The 17,948-nt window shown below is 44.3% G+C and overlaps 1 long non-coding RNA gene across 8 annotated transcripts in view; it reads left to right on the top strand.

Moving 5' to 3' along the window:
• The first annotated feature begins 4,930 nt into the window (after positions 1–4,930).
• Positions 4,931–17,948, top strand: part of LOC123797514 (uncharacterized) — a 136,247-nt gene continuing 123,229 nt past the window's right edge. For 3 of the 8 annotated variants that reach the window (XR_015722217.1, XR_015722220.1, XR_015722223.1), the window contains exons 1-2: positions 6,072–6,218; positions 7,564–7,632. This is a non-coding gene — a long non-coding RNA (uncharacterized LOC123797514). Of the gene's footprint in view, positions 5,236–6,071; positions 6,219–6,373; positions 6,714–7,563; positions 7,633–17,948 lie in introns of those variants that run through there. The other 5 variants (XR_015722221.1, XR_006780971.2, XR_015722218.1 and 2 more) reach the window with 3 other exon arrangements.

Genomic DNA, 17,948 nt, shown 5'->3' with positions numbered 1-17,948 from the left:
TCGAGATGCACCACGTAATCTCCGAATTTCCAGACAGGCAGGATCTGGACTTCTTTCCCACGCATAGAAAGACATTTTATTATTTGCTAAAATACTAACCTAGCAAGAAATAGAGTAATAGATGGGGTGAAGGAAGTCGGGTGAAGGAAGGCCCAATCCAAGCCCCAAGAGAGATACTTATTTGGTTGTGTTGCTTTGTAACTTGATCTGGGAAGGGCGAGGGATGCCGGCAACCGCCCAGTCACAGGTCCGCGCCACACACGTGGGCTGGGGCTCCGCTCTCTCCTCCATTCCTTTCTACCCTTTCCCACTCTCTTCCTTCTCCTTGTACATACTCTTGTTGCTTCTCCCTCCGATTTGGGTTAATAAAAATACTAAAGTATAATCTGCAAGATTACAAAGTCTACAGGAATAGATGCAGGCAGCCAGGGTCGGTCTGGCTGCGCTCTCGCTGGCTTCTCTGCGGAGTCTCGGGCTCCAGCTGCAAACCCAGGCCCCGCGGAGAAAATCATCCAGAACCGCAATTCCTCCCTGCTCGCTTCTGCAGCAAATAGCACACACAGACAGCACCTTCTCACGGGTTGGCGCCTGTTTACCATTCTTCTCTTCAACAACCAGTCTGTTTCACAATTCTGATCATCTGAGACTGGGTCCATCTGCGAAAGAACTCCAGCAGCCTACGGAAGAGCCCTCCAGGGCTCCAGGGGACCCAGAGAGAATGTCCTGTAATGTTGGTTTTTAAATCAAGGCTCATTTCTCGCTGGGGCTTAGAAGAGGTGCAAGGTTTTGGTAAAGCCAAAGGAAAGTGCCCTCTGAGGTTAAGCTTGTCTTCATTCCTCCATTTCTCCCACCTCCAAGCTCTCCAGCTTGGAGAAGGGAAAGGAAGAGAGAGATGGGGCTTCGGACCTCCGGAGTGGAGGGGTTGTGAGGTGTCCAGAGCAAAACTCACTCTGCTGGGCGAATGAGCTCCCCATTCATGTCCAATTTCCAGCAGTATCTGCTCTGCCTCCAGACTATACTGCAATTATTTTTCACCCTGGGCTGAAAAAAATCGCTGCTTCACTTCCTCATTCATTGACCCACACTCCTCCCACAGCCCTACAGTTAGGGGTTACTAACAGAAATGTCCAAGAAGGTCACACTTTATCACTAAAACCTGATTCAAATATAAGATGGCTTGAAGGAAGTAACAGAATTAACATCAGATGTAAATGAATACCCAAGGATGGGTAGTTGGACCTTGCTGATACCAACATTGCAACAGGCTGATTTGGATATAAATCCAACTGAGACAGTGAATGGGGAAATTAAATTATATCCTCTAAATAGTTAATGGGCATTTTAGTAGCTCATACTATATAAAATTGTTTAAATTGATTTTTAAAATATGTACCTTCATATTCTTTGAGTTAAATATTTAATACTATTTCCCTACAAACAAAGATTATCTTGAACTTGCTACTTTACTAAAATGAATTGAAAATGGAACTAAGTGTCCCTAACTAAGCGTCATTTAATAATTACTAGCTATGGTTTTTAGCTTTTTATAAAAACTATTACATCCTTTAATTGGCTGTAAATTGGGCCTTGTTCTCATTTTTCACAACTGTAGATACCAAAGTTCTTAAACAGTGGAAATTTTGTGCACATTTATATAATCTGCTGAAAGTATAAACAATGAAGAATGTGTCTGGGATTTATTCATATTTTTTACTGACAGATGAGACATTTCAGTTTCAGCTGAATGAAAAGATTTTTAACAATAATTTAAAGTTAGCATAGGAATTGCACAAAAAGAAGTGAGCTATTGAAAAATTGTATTAACAGTGGAAATGAACCCTGAATTTAAACACGTGCGCAAAATATTTGACAACAAACTATGACGTTTCTGCATGACTTTTGATTTTGTTTTGTTTTTTCACTTTTAATTGTGTGAACCATTCCATCCTTTAAGCAGTGTATCATGAACAATTGAGATCAATGAAAAATGAAAATCTTAGAGTTCTTTTCCCTCTAAAAACTTAGGGGGGAATATAAAAATATTAAACTTTGTCTTAAATAAAACAATCTTACTGGGATATATTTCCAACCCGGGTTTTCAGGAAGAGCCCAATGAGAATCTTCAAGCAAAAGCCTAAAGAATAGTAGTAACAAGAGGAAATCTACCCAAACATTTCGATGTTTTGGAAATGTTGCTTGTAAAGAATCCTTGGCATATACAATACTGTATTTCCAAATCCAACCTCATGAAGAAGGGGAGGGAAAAAACCATCTCAGGCCATTGGTAATAGGTGATGTAAATTTAGAATAACTAGCATTTCTAGAAAGACTTCTGCTTTTTTATGTTAACCTTTAGTCTTTGGTGCGGGTTCCTTCTCAAATTACATAAAATGTACTTTAAGAAGCACTCACTACCTGCTACAGATGTCCAGGAAAAACTGAATTGTGGAAGTCGGAAACATATGGCAGTTGCCTATTGCACAAGGAAGGTACATATGAAAGTTATAAATTTTTTTCTTTAAGTCAGCATTGTAAACGCATTTTATAGGGTTCGCAGTATGTAGTACATCTGTAGATTTAATTTTTGAAATATATGTTTTTGGAGATATTTGTGGTTTGGAATTCTAAGAGAAAGAACTCGTCTTGATGTGTTAGAAATAAAGGGGGAAAAACAAAAAAATAAACACGTGGAAAAGCAGACACATTCCCTTTAATTTCCCAGCTGGTTATACTGAAAAGGACATCCGACCCTCTATTGGCAAAGGATGACTCCCAACAGGGGAACTGCCCATCAGCATAGCGTTCTGAATTTATTGAGATCCCCCTTCAAAGAAGCAGAGATGTCAACTTGGGGAAATCCAGATTGGGGCCGATATAAAAACCATCAGATTAAGAATTGGATCCTACAAATGTCAAAAACACAGTAGTTCACTTTACTCTTGAGAAAAAAAAAAAAAAAGCCCACTACTTGCTGATCTTTTTCCCATCAAAAGATTAAATTTTATTTCATTTAACACCTTAGAAACTACATACTTTGATTGCAATCATAATATTATATATTCAGTATTATCAATGGATACCAAGTACTATCAACTACCAAAGTATTATCTCTTAACCCTTCAAAGTTATTTTAAAATAATCCCTCCAATTTTCTACCTGAAGCCCCCTGTGGTATCTTTAAATTTAATTTTAATTTGTGGAGTTTAAAAGTCACAGCTCTCTTATTCAAGTTTCTTTGGGGAAATGTAAGAAGCAAGTTATGTGAAAGGACTTGGTCAAAAAAGGAGTTTAAACAAATATATACTTGTTTAAATACCCTAAAAGTGGGGCAAGTGCCTACAGGTAAGGTCGCTGTGGGTTCAGGTCAAGAAAACGGTCCTCAAATTTCCTCTGTGAAAGCAGGAGGATGATCTCCCCTTTGTTGTGCTAGAACGAAATTTACCTGGGAGTAGAAATAATGCAGAATAATAGCAGATGCACCCTTCCCCAGCATAAGTTTTATTTGTTTGTGTTCTGAGTTTCCCTTTAGGATCAACTGTTGAGTGGTCGACTGCATGGATTTTCTCTTCTTTTCCAGTTCCTGCCTTACCGAAGGCTAGACATGGCTAGGCTTTAAACTACTTGGTCTAAGTGGGGCGGTAAGAAATTGAGCTTTCATTATTAGGGGCTTCCACATAGGCGGGGAGAAAGGAATCTCTGAGGCGTAGAAAAGACTGTCAGATTTTCTATCTATTCACAGAACTTTGTGAACAAGGAGAGTGCAAGGGTAATTTCTGATTTTCTTCTTTTCCAAGCGTTAGGTCACTTCGTGGCTCCTACCCAGTCCTTCCCAAACCGTTCTGCGCCCTCTCGTTAACATTTATAAATGTAAAAAACAGCATTTATAATTCGTTATTATTTAGTAACAAAAACAGCAATAACGGTAAAAAGAAATGAAGAAATCAGTTCAGCTTCCGGGGCACCGTAGAATTTCTGGGACGGATCTGGCTGGTAAAACATTTAGGAATTCACATTCCCGATGAGGTCCCACGCCTAAAATTAAGATCCAGTCTGGGTTTCTAAAGCTCATTTTGCTTTGGTCAATATCTGCGTTTTCTTTCATTTTGTTTGCGTTCCCCTCTGGGATTTGGTGCTCCCCCCCCCCCATTGCCGAAGACAATCTGATTTACAGTTTGACTGAGAGTTGTATTTCTGTTTAGAAGGTGAAACGTCCAAGTCAGTTAGCCAAATTATTCCCCGACGGCTCCAATATTGCGCCAGAGTCCCAGAGTCAGTTATTTTTATGTCTGACTGTATTTCAAATGTGCAGGGTGATAAATAAGACCCGCCTCGAGCTGCAAACTATCTCAGTGTGATGAAGAACAATTGACAAAAATTAACCCAGCCAAAGCGTTGGGGTTTTCGCGAGCCGCTGGAGCATAAATCAGCATCGCGGGCGGCTTCGGGAAGCAGCGCGCTCCCTCGGAGCCGCGCGCCGCAGGGACTTTCAGCAGCCGCTCGGCCAGCCTGGCCCGAGTGGGCTTGGCCGCGGGGATCCGAGCGGGGACAGGACTCGGTCCCGCGTTTCCGAGTCATCCCAGACGGGACACACTGGCGGAGAAAGGCAGGGCTACGCCTCAGCGACCCCCTAATTCACCATCTCGAGTTTTCCAGTGGGGGGTGTGTGTGGGTGTGTGTGTAAATCAAAGAGGACTAAGGGAGGCACACTTGGCACGGTGTGTGTGTGGGGGGTGACGAGCAGGGAGTCACAACCTCGACTGTGTCTGGATCCTGGAGGAGTTTCTCTGCCCAAGTCACTTGAAAGGCATATCCCGTCTTAGCTATTAACAATTAAACTCTTTTTAGGGGAAATCAAGGGTGGCTCCCCGGGAAGCTCTCTGCGGCGGCGCCGTAGTTGCTCGCGGTCCGGGGCCGCCTGCGCATTCGTTACGCAGCGCGCACGCCCCATTCCGGAACCCCGGCTCCCGCCGAGCCCGCGCCCTCTTCCTCGGAGCGAGGTGGCTGGCCACGGCACCCCGGGACCTGCAGGTCAGGCAGGGCAAGGGGCGCCCCGACCGGTCGCCGCCGGTCCTCGCCACCTGTTGGAATGGTGAAGCCGGAGACCTCGCGCTGCCGGTGGCGGCGACGCGCGGCTACGGGCGGACTCGCGCTCAGCGGCCAAAGTGAATCCGGGCCGCGGACCGCGGGTTTCTGTTGATAGCTGCAAAGAACAACCCTCTCGGTGCTAAGTGCACAGTAAGTGCGAACAATAAATAGATCATTTCTTGGGGCGTGTGCCCTGAAAAGGCCCTCGCTGTTCAGTGGTCGCTGGGAGTTATTGATTAGTGTGGCCCCCTGCGCCTTCCCTTGCTGGCGAGAAGGGTGCGCAGCCTCGGCCACCGCCTGGCGCGGCGTATGGCTCCTGCGAGGGAGCTACTAATAAGGATCACCAAACCCCTCAAAAACTTCCCCAAACCTTAAAGCCGCAGCACCCTAGCGGAGCAGCCTCGGGGTGAGGAGGACCGTAGGTTAACGAGCGTGGCTGGCGTGCCGTGTGCGCGCGCCCGTACGTGCGAGTGCGCGTGCTCGTGCGGCTTCTTCCCAGGCTCTCAAGCCGGGTTAGCACCGTAGAGCCGAGGAGGGACTAGAGTGCGGGGGGGAAGGCTGTTCTTGTCTTCTTTTTAAATTAAGAATTCCGTTTAAAACACAGGTTTAGAGCAACGTGAGTGAAAACCGAAAACCCCTCCCCTCCCGCGGGGAGTTTTAATTCTGGGGCAGCGCCCGGGAGTTGGGCGCCCACCGCGCCCGCGCAGACCCCTGCGGCCGCGTCCGGGGCAGCCTGGGCCTCCGTGGCTCCCGGGCTCGGCGACGCACGCCCCGCTAGCGCTCCGCCCCGCCGCCCGGGCCCGCGCCGCCCGGCGCTTCCTCACCCCGGGGCGTAAACCCCAATCCACCCGGACCTCAGGCCCTGGCCTGCGCCCCGGCCGGTGGCCCGCTCCTCCAGAGCACTCGGGGGCCGGCAGGGCTGGCGGCGACGAGCTGCGCTCCAGACGCGGTGCCGCACTTCGTTGTTTCTTGACCTTGACCACGTCCCAGCCTTAACCTGCTCAGCGTTTCCGCTGGGCCGCTGATCCTCGCGGGGCTGGACCGCGGGGTGCTGGGGTCATCTGTTCCGGTGGGGAGGGAGTGGGATCGGCCGAGAGGCTGTCCGCTATCCCGCCGCGTGCCGCAATTTCGAGGTAATTCGGGCTCTGGCCTGCGACCTCCTCCGGGAAGGGGCTCGTGGGCGCTCAGGCTCTGCGGAGCCCGCCATACTTCCGGCGGGGGACGCAGCCGGAGCGCGGGGCGGGGGCTCGGGGCGCCCTTGGCGGCGTCGGCCGCGCTGCCCCATCGCGGCCCGAGGCCCGGCCCGGCGCCCTGTACGAGGCTCCGAGCCGACCCCTCCACCTCGCCGCCTCGGGCAGCAGCCGTGGGCCTCCGCGACCCCAGGCGGGAGCAGGAGCGGGGCGCCGGCCGAGGCGACTCGTGTGGGTTGTCCGGATCTGCGGACGCGCTGCAGGCGACCCCGAGTCGCGCGGGAGAACCAGCCTCAGAGAAGTCATGGGCTTCTGACCCTGTCAAACCTGCGCGGAGAGGCCCTAAAAGGAAGAAGTCTCCCAACCCTTCCCCAAAACACAAAACCATCCGGGAAAGGAAGTATCTGCTACAGGGAAGGAGACAAGTGCAAATGGAAGGTAATTAGGAGGAGGAACCTAACAGGAAGAGTAACACACGTTTTCTTTGCACGTGAGTGCAGGTAAACCCGAGTTTTAATTATATAAGGCAACCCTCAAACGGAAGCCTTCAATCTCCCCAAGCCCTGGGGCAGCCAGCGGAGATTTCTCAGTCAGCTTCCCACGACCCTACCTTTACCATCGCCCCAGATATGGGTTAGGAATGCACTTCTCCCCCATTGCCATTGCCATTTAAAAGCCCAGAGCACACCACCTAATAACTTTCTTGACATCTCTTATTAATGAGGTCCTCTTTTGTTTTGTGGTGGTGTTTTGTTTAGAAAGGCATATTTCACAAGTGTTTAGGTCAGCTGTTTCAAACTGCCCCATCTTGAATCATAGCAGACCAAAAAATGAATGCAATATAACCTGAGTATGGGGTAGTGATCTAAGATGGTTATGGGCTCTCAGTTGTGTAGTTCTTTCTAAGAAGACTTCATTTAAAAAAATGAAAAACATTTTGGGGCAGTTACAGTTACATTAGTACATATTGTGGAAATAAGCTTGCAGTTAGAGAAAAATTATTAGAAACAGCTGTGATGTTAATGTTTCAAAACCCAGAGTACTCAGTATGTTCAGTATCTACTTTTCATCATAATTTTTTCTTGTGCATCCACATAATGCACTACTCTCTGTGTATAATATAAGACACTTGTTTAATAAAGCAAGCGATTGTCTGTGTCAGGGAGATTTGGTCCTCTCTCCCTCTCCCAGTCCGTGTGCGGAGCAGATCAAAGACCTGAATTACCTCTGTCTTTCCAAAGACAGCCAGATGGTGTCTTGATTTTTTTCTTTTTTCTTTTTTTTTCAGATTTGCTAGCAATAGAATTCAAAGGACTGAAGAATCTGTGTGATTGCTGCAGATGAAAGCTCTAGCCAGGTAAGTTATGTTTTAATTAATATCATGCATACCTTATCTTATTCCACTAAAGTTTTAAGGAGTCTCATGAGAATCCATGTAAGAAATAAATATGAAAATGATGAATAACTGATTAGAACAAGATAAAATAGAAATCATAACCTTGGGTCAGGATGAGAAGAAAATAAGAACTCTGATATGTATATGGAGTACTAGACAGTTACTAAAGAAGAACTTTAAATCTGTCTCTGAGCCTCCTAGCAGCAAAAGTGAAACATTGTTCTCACTGAGCACAAGGAGAAATCACAGAGTTCCTTACAGTACGCAAGGAATTCCCTGCGGTAGTGGTGGTGGTGGTGGTGGTGATAACGATACTCGAATGTTCCATTTGTGAGACCAACTGCTTCCCTCCTCCAGAAGCTCCCCCCCCCCACTCAGATACTCATTTGGGATCTTTTTACTTTGTTACAGTTAAAATAAAGCTGTTTCTCTACATAGAGGCAGTTTGGTGTCTGGAAGAATCTTTGGAATTAGGAAGACCTGAATTCAGTGCTGGCTTCTGCACATACACATAGGGTTCTGCTGTAGCCCTTAGCAAGGCACTTAATCTCTCTCTCTGAGAGCCAGTTTTCTTTATAAAATGGGAACAATCTATCCCATAGGCTTATAGAGAGGATAGTCCAGAGCCTGGCATTAAGAGACTTTTTGTTTTGTAAGTGCTAGGTTATTACTGCTGGTTTTTATTGTCATTAACATAACACAGATGTTAGTTTCCTTTCTCCTTTTCCACAGCAATATATAGTATTCAAGGGTACTACTATCTTTGGGCTTCAGAGAAAATAAGAATACCAATGTTTGGACTTGAAGATTTGTTAGTACAGTTAAACGAGCAAGGTCTCTGAGTTCCCTTACCCTCCTTACTTGCCCATAGTGGTTAAAGTTCTGGAAAGAGAAGAGGATGTTGGTAAGAGAGGCCTTGCTCTGCAACAGCAAGGATAGGAGTGGCTCAGTCCCTGAGGCTGCAGGCCCACTGGTGAGTCCTATACAGCAGTCCCACTCCTAATCACCAGAGGATGGCAGCTGTCAGGATCACTTGATATGGGGATAAGTCACTGCATGAATGAGCTCCAAGAGGAGGTAGATAGATCTCTGAGTATTATGTTAGAGGGGAATGGGAGGACGAAGGTTTTATAGGTCACTGTGGAAAGTCAGTATTCTATTAAATATCAAAAATTGGGGGTTGGGGCCAGGAGCAAAATACCAAGTGATACTCCCTTTTCCCCCATCCTCCCTCCACCCTGTCTGCTACTGTGTAGACCTTTTAAACTGAGTACTTGCTGAGAACCCAGGAGTGGTTCTAGGTTTTATGGAGACAAATTCTCTGTCCTGGATTCACCACTTAAGATTATCCAGGCAATCGGCCTCTGAGATCTTCTCTTTTTGACCCTCTTCTTTCTTCCCTCTTTCACCTGCTCAATACCCACTAAACTGTCACCCTTTTCCTCCTGCTAAATCTTGTAGGTTGATAATGGGTTAAATCTAAGTCTCTATGTTTTCTGATGTTAGTTGTATCTTAGAAGAGTATGGAAGTGTACCTGTACGTGTTTGACCTGCTCTGCTAGATTGTAAGCTTCCCAAGCTCACGAACTTCCTCATGTTGATGCATTGATTGGCTGAATCTAGAACAGCAGGTAATTTGTTTCAGGCAGCCCCATGACTTAGCTGCCAAGAAGCAGCATAGCATAGCAGGGTGGGCAAAGACTTGGATTCGGAAGGAAGGGTCTCAAGGCTTTGTTGGCTCCGTCACTGGCTCCATGAACCTGTGTCATCATCTGACATCCTGAGCGTCCACCTGAAGTATTTAGATGAAGTGATCTCAGTGATATCGCATACACCGCAACTGTATGATCCTGAATCCAACTGACAGTAATCTCATCTTTCTCTGAATAAGCCCTCATGGCATTTTGTTGCTCCATCTTTTGGGCACATAACAGATCCTTCCTTACGCTAAACTTATTGGAAACTATTCCTTATCTCCTCTGTCATACCATAAGCCCACCGCACAGGCACAGTGGGAACAGTGGGAACAGTGGAACGGTGTCTACATCAGTGTTTCCAAAAGAGCTACTCCAGCGTTTTGCACCACTGTACTCCATAAATATTTTTGAGTGAATAAAATCTTACCCGTTATTCCTAACATCCCCTAATTTGGTGTGAAAGAAGGAAGGCTAAACTTGGGGAGGGCTGGTGCACCTAGGCCTCCTTCTCTGCGGAGTCCTGCTCTCTTATCTCCGTGTCAGCCCGGGTGCATAGCGAGGTTTGTGTTTCTTATTTGTGGGGGACAGGCCAAATGATCTAGAACAAATATCCAGCCCCTTTCCTTAGCAGATGTACCGAGTGTGACAGAAGGAAAACAGGCTTTATGATGACAAAGGAGAGAGGCATATGAGGAAGAACTTTTCCCCCTCATGAGTGTAGATAGAGAGTATGGAGCAATGTGGTAGGCAGCCAGCAGTGGGGTCTACCTGTCCCATGAGGGGGGGTTCGGCAAGGCCTGCCTATTCCTCTGGCATAGTTTTCTTGGCCACATTTGCCAACTCCCTGAAGCTCTCCCAGGGGAAGGAGGTAGAAAGGAGGAGCGAGAACACAGCTGCGTTCTATTAAAACGTGTGCCTCTGGATCCCCTTCTGGCTTTAGCAGATTCTAGAATATGGCTATCGGCAGAACCAGCAAACTGTCTTGTAGAACAGTCCTGGTGGGAGAAGCGTATGGTAAATTCTCACAGTTTCCTTGCTGCTTGCACTGTGTGGATCATTGGGCCTGCAGTCCTGCCCCTTTCCACAGTCCTCAATGCTTACCTTAAACTGGAGCTCCTCCAAACCCCCCTTCATGCTGTGGCCCTCTCAGAGCCTCAGCCTGCCCCACGTGGCTCAACACTCCTGCTCTTCCCCCTTGGAAGACTAGTGCTTCTGGAGTTTCTGCTGCTATTGCTCACTGCCCTCAGGTTACTGATGTGCTCTCAGTGGTCACCCCAACTTCTCATTGCCAGGCCTGGTACATACTTGTGTTTCGCACGTTGGAGGCCCTGCTAAAGTTTGCCTTCTTACCAGTATTGAATTGAGTTGTGGTGGTCCAGATTACTTGCCTTTTCCTTCTGCTGTGGATTCTCCTTCTTCCTTTCCCAGCCCCACCCCCACACAGCAGTGAAAGTGCCTTTTTGTGAGTTAGTGCACTCTGGCTATTCCTTCTAATGGTCCCCCCCTTGATTGACAGGGCCAAGGGTCCAGAATTGTACTTCCTGTGCACCTCTCCTCTTTTGCACCTTTGTAGCTGCAAGAAGCCCCCATTTACCCACATATAAAGTCTGGAATCTGTTCCCCTTTGGGCCCGTTAGGTTTCCTTGAGCTCAGATGGATGCATATTCATCTCCATCCATTTATGACGCATTTATTATGTAAGCCTCAGACTTACTTATTTTAGAAAATTTCAACATTCTAGAAGTTGTTTATTAGTCATGGAAATTAATACTAACTGCACTCTTGGACAATCTCTGAATAACAGTGGGATAAGCCAATACTAGTTTACTTCTCACTTACTTAAGATCCTCATACAAATGAGGTGGCATCTTTCCTCCAGTTGGTGACTCAGGGACCTAGGCTGACCCCTTCTTGTAGCTATGTCATTTAGAACTTGACTTCCAAGGTTGATGCAGAAAGGAAAGAGAGGATGTGTGGGGAAAGCATCCCCATTCTTAATTACCTCAGCCTGGAAATGACACTCGTGACTGCCGGTCACATTCTTTTGGCTAGAAATCAATCCCATAGCACTGTGTACCTGCCGAGGAATCTGGGAAATGTAGTATTTCCTTTTTTTTTTTCCCCCGGGAAAATGAAAGTAAAACAAGCTACTTGATGTCTAAGTACCTTTTTCTCTGTTACAAGTTTTGAAGGGCAACTCTTCTCTTTTCTGGACAAGAGAACTTCCAAACTAGTATGCCTCATACTCAAAGGACAAGGAAAATAGAAAACACTGTTTAATCAGGTACAAAAACTAAGATGAATACCATAGGCCAATATTTGGATTTTGCTCTATGGAGCTAGTTCAAGGACAAAGTTCTCTTTGAGGTCAGGGAGAATCACATTCCGTGAAATTGAAACCGGGTATGTGGAGGAAGATATAAGGAGCCAAAGGATATCCCCTTATTGTGGAAACAGCCATATCAGTGTGAAAAGCCCTAAATCCATCTATTACAGATTTCCATAGTCTTTTTATTACCAGAGTTGTTTCCAGGGACTTAAAACTTGGGAAGGTTTGGCCAACAAGCTATGGTGATATTCCAAAGTCCAGGAATTAATCACATCTTTTCTGGCCTCTTACTTTTAGTCCTAATACATAGTATCAGCACTCTCCCTTCCTTCTCCGTCTTGGTTAACATTTTATTTGTATCTTTAATGATTTAACAGATGTCAAACTTTGTTACGGATTTTTTTTTTTTTTAATGATTTTTTATTATATTATGTTAGTCACCATACAGTACATCCCCGATTTCCGATGTAAGGCTCGATGATTCATTAGTTGTGTATAACACCCAGTGCACCATGCAATACGTGCCCTCCTTACTACCCATCACCGGTCTATCCCATTCCCCTACCCCCCCTCCCCTCTGAAGTCCTCACAAACTTTGTTATGGATTTGACAAGGGCTGACATTGCTCAATCGTCTTTGCCCAGGTCTGGCCCATTTATGAGGGGATAACAGACCACTGATGTCATTTTCATGTGCTTTGATGGAAGTTTTAGTGTCCCAGCTCCCTTGTGGAAGGAGTTTTACACATTTAACGTGGGTGCAGCCTTCTTGTTAAGTTCTTTTCCCAACATGCTTTGCATTTTACCTTCTCACTGAACGGTTTGGTAATACCACTTTAGGGTATTTGGTTCAACACCAGTCAGCTCAAACCTTCCAGATGAGATGTATAGTTAAGAGAAGAAAACTCGAAATCTTCAGCTTCTAGGGGACATGATGGACATTTTAGATTGATCTGTAGTTCCAGTTTTCAAAGAGATGAGAAAAGACCCTTGTGTTGTCTGTTCTTAGAACAGTTGCATTTATTGTTTAAAATAGCCTGACATATTATTGTCATTCCTGAACTTATACATGAGCAAGCCTTAGAAGTCCTGCCAGAACCTTAGAAACTGCTTGATTGGTTAGTATTCACCGGCCATATTTAAAGCACCCAAGGAAGGTCTAGCCGAAGAGAGAAACTAAATGAAGATCCATTGAATGCCAGAGACACGTTGTGAACTATGCTGACCACGGAGAAGACCTGGCCTTCACCTTCAAGAGTTTACAGCCACATGAACTGTGTGAAAAATAAAAAAATAAATTAACTGTATTAAAAGGGCAGGAAAAGCATGGCCTGAGGTGAACCGATGAAAAAACCTAAAAGAAACATAGGTAAAAGTATTTGGCTGATATACTTTTAGGTCAAGTATAAAAAATGTCCAAGTAGGAGTCAGAGCCAAGTAAAGGAGTAAGAGTTGGGAGGTTGTTTCTGGTGCAGATCCTTTCACTACTGCTCGTGTGACTTTGGGGGAAGTCCTTTAACTTTTATGAGCCTCCTTTACCTCAGCTGAAAAATAGAGCACTGTGGACCCCGGCAAACACGTTAACTGATTGTGTGGCTCCGATGACACAGCATCTTTGAGAGTGTTTTAAAATGGTGAAGTGCTCCATCAAGGTAAAGGCAAAGAGAGGCCTTAATTCTGTACTCTCAAGTCTCTCTTCCTCATCTGTTCCCACCCCCTCATCTACATACAAACTGCCAGCGCAGGAAACAACACTTTTGGGTGGAGGTGGTATGGATGTGATAGTTTTTTGGTATGCTTTTTGGCACCCCGAGTATATGTAAAAAGAGTGATTTGGGTAAAGACCTTTTTTTTCCCTAAAATTTGCTTCCAGCTGCTGAAATCATTGACTATGTGAATGGAAACATAATTTAACTACAGTAGATAATTTCTCTGAGAATCAATTTGCCAAATTACCAGTTGCTGGAAACCAACAAGCATATATCTTTTTTTTATTATAATCATATTTTTTTATTATGTTAGTGACCATACAGTACATCCCCGGTTTCCGATGTAAGGCTCGATGATGCATTAGTTGTGTATAACACCCAGTGCACCATGCAATACGTGCCCTCCTTACTACCCATCACCAGCCTATCCCATTCCCCCACCCCCCTCCCCTCTGAGGCCCTCAGTTTGTTTCTCAGAGTCCATAGTCTGTCATGAACAAGCATATATCTTTTACCAGGTGGAGGAGAGTTTGTAAAGAGACTTTTCACCAGCAGGGGTAGAGGCAGGGGCAGGGCATACACCTGCAGAAATAGAAAAGGCTATAAAGTGTGTTAAAGGAAGCTCATCCGTTTACATCTTAATGTTGAGTCTTGGAGAATTGCTTCAACATCTGAAATGTGACTCACATGGGAAATTGATCACTGAACTACTCTATCAAATCATCTATAAAAACTACTGGTGTGAACAATCACCAAAACTAAACTTTCACAAAAAATTCAGCAGTAACTCAGTGAATTCAGCAACTTGGTCAGACCAGTAGAGGGTGACCGTTGATTTAAAAGACAGTGGGTTGTGTCTGCACTGCTTTCCCCATTGTGTGTGCACACAAGTGTGTGTGTGTGTGTGTGTGTGTGTTGAGGAAGAAAGCACAGAAGTGGTGGCTTTTAGGCAGTGGGAATTTTCAAAGCTGGATGAGAGTTAAGATCATAGTTTTCTTTTTTTTTTATACATGATAATACTTAGAATATTTATTTTTTTTATTTTTTCTATTTTTTTATTTTTTATTTTATTTTATTTTTTTTAAAGATTTTATTTTTATTTATTTGACAGAGATAGAGACAGCCAGCGAGAGAGGGAACATAAGCAGGGGGAGTGGGAGACGAAGAAGCAGGCTCATAGCTGAGGAGCCTGATGTGGGACTCGATCCCATAACGCCGGGATCACGCCCTGAGCCGAAGGCAGACGCCCAACTGCTGTGCCACCCAGGCGCCTCTATTTTTTTTATTTTTTAATGATTTTTTATTGTATTATGTTAGTCACCATACAGTACATCCCGGTTTCCGATGTAAAGTTTGATGATTCATTAGTTGCGTATAATACCCAGTGCACCATGCAATACGTGCCCTCCCTACTACCCATCACCTGTCTATCCCATTCCCCCATCCCCCTCCCCTCTGAAGCCCTCAGTTTGTTTCTCAGAGTCCATAGTCTCTCATGTTTCATTCCCCCTTCTGATTACGCCCCCTTTCTTTATCCCTTTCTTCCCCTACCGATCATCCTAGTTCTTATGTTCCATAGATGAGAGAAATCATATGATAATTGTCTTTCTCTGCTTGACTTATTTCACTTAGCATTATCTCCTCCAGTGCCATCCATGTTGCAGCAAATGTTGAGAATTCATTCTTTCTGATAGCTGAGTAATATTCCATTGTATATATGGACCACAACTTCTTAATCCGGTCATCTGTTGAAGGGCATCTTGGTTCCTTCCACGATTTAGCTATTGTGGACAATGCTGCTATGAACATTGGGGTACATATGGCCCTTCTCTTCACTACGTCTGTATCTTTGGAGTAAACACCCAGTAGTGCAATGGCTGGGTCATAGGGTAGCTCAATTTTTAACTTTTTAAGGGACCTCCACACTGTTTTCCAGAGTGGCTGTACCAACCTGCATTCCCACCAACAATGTAGGGGGGATCCCCTTTCTCCACATCCTCTCCAACAATTGTTGTTTCTTGCCTTGTCTATTTTTGCCATTCTAACTGGCATAAGGTGGTATCTCAGTGTGGTTTTGATTTGAATTTCCCTGATGGCTAATGATTTTGAACATTTTTTAATGTGTCTGTTAGCCATTTGTATGTCATCATTGGAAAAGTGTCTGTTCATACCTTCTGCCCATTTTATGATTTGTTTATTTGTTTCTCGTGTATTGAGTTTAGGAAGTTCTTTGTAGATCTTGGATACCACTCCTTTATCTGTAGTGTCATTTGCAAATATCTTCTCCCATTCTGTGGGCTGCCTCTTAGTTTTTTTGACTGTTTCCTTGGCTGTGCAGAAGCTTTTTATCTTGACGAAGTCCCACAAGTTCATTTTATCTTTTGTTTCTCTTGCCTTTGGAGATGTGTCATGAAAAAGGTTGCTTTGGCCGATGTCATAGAGGTTGCTGCCTATGTTCTTCTCTAGGATTTTGATGGATTCTTGTCTCACATCGAGGTCTTTCATCCATTTGGAGTTTATCTTTGTGCATGGTGTGAGGGAGTGGTCTAGTTTCATTCTTTTGCATGTAGCTGTCCAATTTTCCCAGCACCATTGATTGAAGAGACTGTCTTTTTCCCACCGGATGTTTTTTCCTGCTTTATCAAAGATTAGTTGCCCAAAGAGCCGAGGGTCCATTTCTGGATTCTCTATTCTGTTCCATTGGTCTATGTGTCTGTTTTTGTGCCAGTACCATGCTGTCTTTGTGATCACAGCTTTGTAGTATAGCTCGAAATCTGGCATTGTGATGCCCCCAGCTTTGTTTTTCCTTTTCAACAGTTCCTTGGCGATTCGGGGCCTTTTCTGGTTCCATACATATTTAAGGACTATTTCTTCCGGTTCTTTGAAAAATGTCATCAGTATTTTGATCGGGATAGCATTGAAAGTGTAGATTGCTCTGGGTAGCATGAACATTTTGACTATGTTAATTCTTCCGATCCATGAGCATGGACTATTTTTCCATCTTTTTGTCTTCCTCAATGTCTTTCAAGAGTGATTTATAGTTTCTAGAATATAGGTCCTTTACGTCTCTGGTTAAGTTAATTCCAAGGTAACGTATGGTTTTGGGTGCTATTGTAAATGGGATGGATTCCCTAATTTCTCTTTCTTCAGTCTCATTATTCGTGTATAGAAATGCAACTGATTCCTGAGCATTGATTTTGTATCCCGCCACATTACTGAATTGCTCTATAACTTCTAATAGTTCGGGAGTGGATTCTTTTGGGTTTTCCATATAGAGTATCACGTCATCTGCGAAGAGAGACATTTTGACTTCTTCTTTGCCGATTTGAATACCTTTGATCCCTTTTTGTTGTCTGATTGCTGTTCCAAGGACTTCTAGTACTATGTTGAATAATAGTGGTGAGAGTGGGCATCCTTGTCGTGTTCCTGATCTTAAGGGAAAGGCTTCTAGCTTTTCCCCATTGAGAATAATATTTGCTTTAGGCTTTTCATAGATGGCTTTTATGAGATTGAGAAATGTACCCTCTATTCCTACACTCTGAAGAGTTTTAATCAGGAGAGGATGCTGTATTTTGTTAAATGCTTTTTCTGCATCAATTGAGAGGATCGTATGGTTCCTGTTACTTTTCTTGTTGATATGATGTATCACGCTGATTGATTTGCGAATGTTGAACCACGCTTGCATCCCAAGTATGAATCCCACTTGATCATGATGGATAATCCTTTTAATGTACTGTTGGATTCTATTAGCCAGGATCTTGTTGAGGATTTTGGCGTCCATATTCATTAGGGAAATCAGTCTGTAATTCTCCTTTTTGAGGGGGTCTTTGCCTGGTTTGGGGATCAAGGTAATATTGGCCTCATAGAATGAGTTTGGTAGCTTTCCTTCTGTTTCTCTTTTTTTGAAATAGCTTTAGGAGAATAGGTATTATTTCTTCTTTGAATGTTTGGTAGAATTCCCCAGGAAAACCGTCCGGGCCTGGAGTTTTGTTTTTTGGAAGGTTGTTTATCACTGACTCAATCTCTTCATAATTAATTGGCCTGTTTAAAAAATCAATTTCTTCCTGTTTCAGTCTTGGTAGTTTATAGGTTTCCAGGAAGGCCTCCATCTCTTCCAGATTGCTTAATTTATTGGCATATAGCTGTTGCTAAAAGTTTCTAATAATCCTTCCAATTTCATTGGTGTTGGTCGTGACCTCTCCTTTTTCATTCATAATTTTATTAATTTGAGTCCTTTCTCTTTTCTTTTGGATAAGTCTTACCAGTGGTCTGTCAATTTTATTGATTCTCTCCAAGAACCAGCTTCTTGTCCTGTTGATCTGCTCTATTGTACTTCTGGTTTCTAATTCATTGATTTCTGCTCTAATCTTGGTCATCTGCTTCCTTGTGAGTGGATTAGGCCTGTCCCTCTGTTGCTGTTCCAGCTTCTTGAGGTGAGAATATAAAAACTGCATTTTAGATTTTTGTATTCTTTTGAGTGAGGCTTGGATGGCTATGTATTTCCCCTTTGGACTGCCTTTGCTGTATCCCATAGGTTTTGGAC

This window comes from Ursus americanus, chromosome 29, assembly GCF_024610735.1.
Source record: "Ursus americanus isolate L20-20 chromosome 29, mUrsAme1.1.p, whole genome shotgun sequence".
NCBI lineage: Eukaryota > Metazoa > Chordata > Mammalia > Carnivora > Ursidae > Ursus > Ursus americanus.
Note: the sequence above shows the minus strand (reverse complement) of the source record. Positions and strands in the feature narration are given on the sequence as shown.